This window comes from Lycium ferocissimum, unplaced genomic scaffold (genome assembly GCF_029784015.1).
Source record: "Lycium ferocissimum isolate CSIRO_LF1 unplaced genomic scaffold, AGI_CSIRO_Lferr_CH_V1 ctg16795, whole genome shotgun sequence".
NCBI classification, from domain to species: domain Eukaryota; kingdom Viridiplantae; phylum Streptophyta; class Magnoliopsida; order Solanales; family Solanaceae; genus Lycium; species Lycium ferocissimum.
Genome location: NW_026716818.1, coordinates 8,539 through 15,237, shown reverse-complemented (window position 1 = coordinate 15,237; position 6,699 = coordinate 8,539). Strand labels below are relative to the sequence as shown.

Sequence of the window (6,699 nt, the reverse complement as noted above, 5' to 3'; positions counted from 1 at the left end):
TTTTAGGTTTACCTCTTCTGCATTTGCCCTACCATTGCTACTGCTGATATATGATAAAAATTGAGATTGGCGTTACTAATGTAAATACGAGTGATTATGAGAATCTGTTGAGGTTACATCAGAATCTGTCATGCAAAGTCTGTGCAATGCAAAGCCAAGCACAAAATTATATTGAGAAGCAGGAAATTTTAAGCATTTAGCAGCAACTGATTTGCATATAAACATCCATTTTCAGGAGCATCGAGTGGTATCGGTACTGAAACTACCCGTACCCTTGGTCTGCGTGGAGTTCATGTTATCACGGCTGTCAGGAATATGGCTGCTGGAAAAGATGTTAGAGAAGCAATAGAAAAGGAAATTCCTGTGGCAAAAGTTGATGTGATGGAGTTAGATCTTAGTTCATTGGCACCAGTAAGGAAATTTGCAGCTGATTTTATATCATCAGGTCACCCTTTGAACGTTCTAATGTAAGTGACGAATAAGAGTGGTAATCACAAAGTGGAAGAGTTTGCGCTTTTGCAAGAGTCCTTTCCCCTCTTCATTTATCTCCGTACACATGTACTAACGTTATCTTGTCATTCTTAAGTAATAATGCAGGCGTGATGGCAATTCCCTTTACACTCTTGAAAGACAACATAGAGCTGCAATTTGCCACAAATCATCTAGGTACGACTGTTAAGTTGGTTCTGTGCACATTTCTATCACGGGATGAAGAAAAGCATAATCAGGTGCTATGAAGATATGGCAAGTTGACGTCTGGAAATAGAGGAAAGCCTTAAATAGTACTAGTAGAATCTTTTCTTTCAAACAATAGCTTATTCAGAAAAATGATAGAATCAGGTTTAAATGTATCTCCCTTGCCGATATTACTAAAATGAAGATTCAGTTCTCGCTTAAAGGACATCAATGATCGAGTTGTCAATACCTTTTCATCTTAGACTTCATTTATTAATGCGGACGTAGAAAGCCTTTTCAGACCTGAATCAACTTGTATGTGCAAGAATGATACAATGGAGATAAAGCATGATCTTAGATTAATAATGCTATGTTTTTCTACGTTGGAGCCAGTTTTCATATGGACGTAGAAAGCCTTTGTCTTTACTTTCCATTATTCAATCACACAATACATATGTGACAGATCTTACAAGGTTTGTATTTAGTTTACTACAATATTAGATGAAAGATGGATGATGATTCTAAAATTGCACTTTTAAGAGGGAAATTCATACCCACTTAATCATCTTAGCCATAATTATTCTCTTTTGTTGTGCTTGCAGGTCATTTTCTTTTGACAAATTTGTTGTTGGACAAGATGAAGGAGACAGCATGCGAAACAAAGAGGGAGGGAAGGATAGTGAATGTTTCATCAGAGGCTCATCGTGTCACATATCGTGAGGGAATTCGGCTTGATAAAATTAATGACCAGCAAAGATTATATATTAAAGTTTCGGTGCTAGTTTAATCATGACTATAAATAAACCTCTGTTTACTCGGAATCATTGCTTCAATGGCTTGCTGACTTTTGTAAGCATACGAGGGAGTGGCTGTCTTACAGCTCCAGAAGTCGTATGCTTGTGTGATATATTTGAAAAAGATGTTTCCTAATGTGAGTTACTGGATGTTATACTATCCGTTTTGGAACCTTACTATGAACTACGTTGGTTATCCCTAATTTCGTCATCACACTCTTCAATTGATCATTGATCTTATTTGGTTTCGCTCAATCTTAGTTCTGTTAATACTCTTGAACTAATAGAAGACGACACAGTTTTCATGCTCACAGTTGGTGACTCATTGCAATCATTTGAACTTTAGGCTGCCGTGAGAACATTTACGAGATAAAAACAGATTTCGGACTATTGTACCTCTGCTCTGTACTTTTGCATAGAGAACAATCCCTCTATACATCATGTGGATCATTTGGCTTGAGAGAAACAAAAGATGCTTTGAGGGGGGAAAGCAGAAGATATCTATTGACAAATATAAGTGCTACGGAATCTACATTTTTTTGCTGCAATTAAGAGATAGTTGATGATGTATCACATATTTTTGATTTGTTAGAATCTCTGAGCTAATTGCTATAATGCTGTAATGGAACTCTTGTAAATCTGCTTTATACTCTTGCAGCACCTTCTTGGTACTAGCTACAACTAAATTACTTATTTTATTAAAAAAAAAAACGTATTTGGCCTTTGTAAATTGATTTCCACTCTCTGTTGTTTGTAATCTGTTTGCAGCTACAGCAGGTACTTGGCATACGGCCAATCAAAGCTGGCTAACATACTGTTCACAAATGAGCTCACAAAACGCTTAAAGGTGTTTTTCTCATAAATAAATCTTATATTCTGCTTTCTCGTCTGATTTTCATCTGGAGTTCTTGCGTATTGCTCCATTCCAAGAGACAAATGCATTTGTTGCTAGTAGTATGTATTTCCTTTTGTCCCATCAAGAAATGCTAGGTTTGCAGTTACCGGAATCTGTAGCCAATCATAGCTGGAGCTGAGGTATCCATGCTATGCAATTTAGACTCTTAAGAATTTTAGTTAATCTTTAATGGTGTGGAAATAACTGCTAATTCACTTAATCCAAGAGCAATCACAACCAATCTTTTCCGTCATATGACTCTCATTAATGGTAATAATATTCCCTCTTTATGTCTCCTTTTCCTTTTATCCTTTTCTATTAGCTGCTAGCTTCAGATTAATATTAATGAAATGTGTAGTACGTTATGCCTTCTTTAGGTATCTGGAATAGAGCCTCTGGCCCTCTAACTGATACTAAATCATGGCATTGCATGACAGCAAATGGCTTTTGCCTTTTGATTTGTAGTTTTCTGGAGTGCCAGTATCTTTCAGACCCTCACATTCTGCAAATTAGTTCTTAATTCTGTTTTGCTGAAGTCTCTTTTTTTCCCCCTCGTGGACTTTGCATGGCCTTGTGAGGCACATTTATCTCTATGACATTTCTCAAAGTCTCTCCATGTAGTGCTAAGCCTACAGGTCGTTATAGAATGTTTACTTGTAATGTTTGTGTTGCATGCTGCCTAAGGAGAATCTTTTCATAACATCATCCTTTCTGCTTCCTTATCAAAAAAACAACATCATCCTTTCTGCTTAAATTTGGTAGAAAAGTAATGCGGCGTTTTCTGTATTTCCCAGGTTTGGCAAGTACGGTTGGAAGACTTGTGCTTAAAAATGTTCAACAGGTATGTTCTGCTTGAATCATTCAAGTTTGCAGTATGCAAGTTTCACCATTTTCCACAGATTCTTTGGAAGTGTAAACAGGTTGCCAAATGATGAAATTCCATTTTTCCTCTTCTGTAGGGAGCATCAACCACCAGTTATTTAGCATTGAATCCACAAGTGAAGGGGGTGAGTGGCGAATATTTTCTGACAACAACCTGGCTACCCCGACGACGCTGGCTAGGGACATGGATTTGGCAAAGAGACTCTGGGATTTTAGTATGGATTTGGTCAAGTAACAAACAATATGTACCAGTAAAATGGAAGACTTTCTATTTCATCGTTTATTATGTTTATTAATGTATTAAGAGTTAGAAATGGATTAGTTGCCAGTATTCGTAGTGTATCTTTCAGCTTTCTGGCAAATGTTGAACGCTCTGGTAAGGAATTGAGCATTTTCCTGAGCTTTTGCGAGGTCCTACTCCCTCCGTCTCAAATTATTTGTCGGTTTTTGTTTTACACGCCCCTTAAGAAATATTAATTGAGAGCGGTATTTAACTAATTTTAACCCTTATTTATATTTAAGTTATAATCTTTCTTCATTAAATGTTTACTCTATTTTATGTGTCATATCCATTAATGACACAATTCTATTAAGGGTAAAATGGGAAAAATAATTATGCCTTGAATTTTTAAAACGATAAATAATTTGAAATAAATATTTTTAAAAGAACCATGACAAAATTTGAGACAGAGGGAGTACTAATTTAGCTTTCTTTGTTTTCTAATTTCCGTTATGTTCTCTCAACACCAAAATTCACTTAAGATTGAGTGTGTCTAGTACAACGTAAAATATATTTCTTTCAAAAAACTTGATCAAATTATCCCTTTGCTTGTCATCGAGAAAATATTTTCCTTCTCATGAGAATGTTAATTTTTTGCACCAAATAAGATAAAATCCACAACAATCTTAATTGTTGCTGCATGTTACTTGTTCAATCTATGTATAAACATTATTATATATTTTTATGTAAACATCTCAAAAAGTCATTCAATAGAAATATCTCAAAAGGCTATTCAACTATGAGAATCAGATAAAGAAAGTTTATTATTGTATCAGATCAATAAAGTCTCAACTTAATTTTTTCTTTTATAAAATCACTCAATCAAATTTGTCATAAACAAAACTCCACTTTGCCCCCTTAACATTTTGAGTTTGAAAAATTATACCCCTTTATATTTTGAATGGGATAATAAACTTCCTTAATCTTAAATCAATGGCTAGAAATAGAGTTGATTATTGCATATATTTTTTAAAATGTCTTGATTGCTATTAATATTTAGCTAAAACTTCCTCCTGCCTGTTTGCACCCATAATTCTCACGATCTCATTTCTTCCAAATTACTGTTATATTCATTTTAAGGAAGAAAAAAAATCCTCATTTCAGACCACAACCGCTTCTCCCCTCTCACTTTGCAAAGCTCTTCGATCAAATTCCCAAGCCGGATACACTGAATCCGAGTTTCGTGATCTTTTTTTTTTTTTTTTTTTTTTTTGAAGTCTCAAGATGGATCTTTTGCAAGAGACCGAAGATTAAATCTGTGAATCCATCGAGAGACGCTTGATTAGCAGTATATTTATCAAATACAGAGAGAAGAAGAATAGGGTATAGCACTTCATGGGACGATGTTGTTGAGAATTCCGTACAGTTATTTCACGCGCTGATCCCGAGAAAGTAATTCTTATTCCACTCCCTAATTATATCCTTTTTTTTTTTTTGTTATATGTTTTATCGTATAAGTTCATGTAATTGATTATGACAAAATACGTCAAAACACCTTTAAACTAAACCCAAAATGTCGATATCACATCTAAACTATGCGAGCGATCTATTACACACCTTAACATCTTAAAAGTGAATTAAATTAACCCTCGATAGACCAAAACCCCCAATTACTGAATGGCGTGGGCAACACTCGCCCTTGGGTGATGCCACGTATTAAATGAACTGATTTATTTTTTAATCACACCATTATAATATATTTAATATAATAAACCCATTTTAATACCCAAACCCGTTTTAACACCCCAAACCCGTTTCAAATCACCCAAACCCACATCAGACACCCAAATCCCAATACAAGAAAATCAAACGACACCACAAACAAGAAATCGTTCAATATTGGTCCTAAATCATACTCCCTCCGTTTCAATTTATGTGAACCCATTTGGTACGGGCACGACATTTAAGAAAAAGTAAAGACTTTTGAAACTTGTGGTTCAAAATAAGTCTTGAATATTTGTGTGGTTGTAAATCATTTCATAAAGTGAATTTGTTTCCAAATTAGGAAAGAAGGCCATTCATTTTGAGTACGGACTAAAAGGAAATAGGTTTACATAAATTGAAACAAAGGGAGTATATTTTTTTTGTTTACCTGCTCAATATTGTCGGATTTCATAGAGTTTTTTAGTTTATCTTCATCTTAAAAACCTATAATCGAAGCGTTAGTGATTTTTGAACTTGGATGATTCGAAGTTGGCATTTTTGTTGACGTTTAGAGGACAATCATCGTCTGTGTTACTAAAAGGTTAGCCCCTTGTCTCATTTTATTTCTGTGTTGTGCGATTAGAACTAGGGTTTTTTTGCGTCTTTAATTTTTCTGCAAATTTACAAAGGTAAATGATTGGGTAAATGCTTGAATATGTAAAAATCAATTGTTTTGGCATGTGTTGTTGTCGATTTGGTTGTTGTCAAGTGTTTGACTATAAAATCAAGTATTTGTACCGGTTTCGTGTCGAAATATGTCTTGTGGAATCGATTACTTTGCGATTTTACCATGGTGGGAATTTAACTACGGCAAAAATCCCTACGTTGGCGGACAAGTAACGAATTTACACGTATGGATTTAGATAAGTTTTGTTACTTTGAATTTCTTGATTGTGAAAGAATTAGGGTATGACCACGGTAAATGCACCATTTATCTTAAATTATTGATAGTGCGATTGGTAGAAATCAAATGTGATAGGGATACAACCCGAGTTGTTGCATGTTTGGAAGATGGGGATATTTTGGAGGCTTGTGTGTCACATGGTTGAAGAGCCCACAGCCCCCTACCCTTATTAGAATATGTAACCCATATGGAGGGGGAAAGTGGTGTTTCCTTTGATAAAGTGACTGGTGAAGACATTGGGGGTAGTGGTGTACATAATGCATCTTTTGATGCTGATTTAGAGCCATTCAATGAGCCTCCTTTTGAACCAACTCAAAATACTGTCCCTCTCCAACCTAATCCTCCAACTTTTGTCCCTTGTACTCCTTCAACTGTTGACAATACTGAATCAAATCCTGCTCTTAATACTACTGCTGCTGCATCAAATCCTGTCCCTAATACTACTACTGAACCAAATCCTGCCCCTAGCACTACTACTACTGAACCAAATCCTTCCCTTAGTACTACTGCTGCTGCATCAAATCCTGCCCCTACTACTACTACTAATGAATCTAATCCTGCCCCT

At 35.5% G+C, this 6,699-nt stretch overlaps 1 pseudogene; it reads left to right on the top strand.

Moving 5' to 3' along the window:
- The first annotated feature begins 235 nt into the window (after nt 1–235).
- Nucleotides 236–3,481, top strand: LOC132042640 (short-chain dehydrogenase TIC 32, chloroplastic-like; annotated as a pseudogene).
- The last annotated feature ends 3,218 nt before the right edge of the window (nt 3,482–6,699 follow it).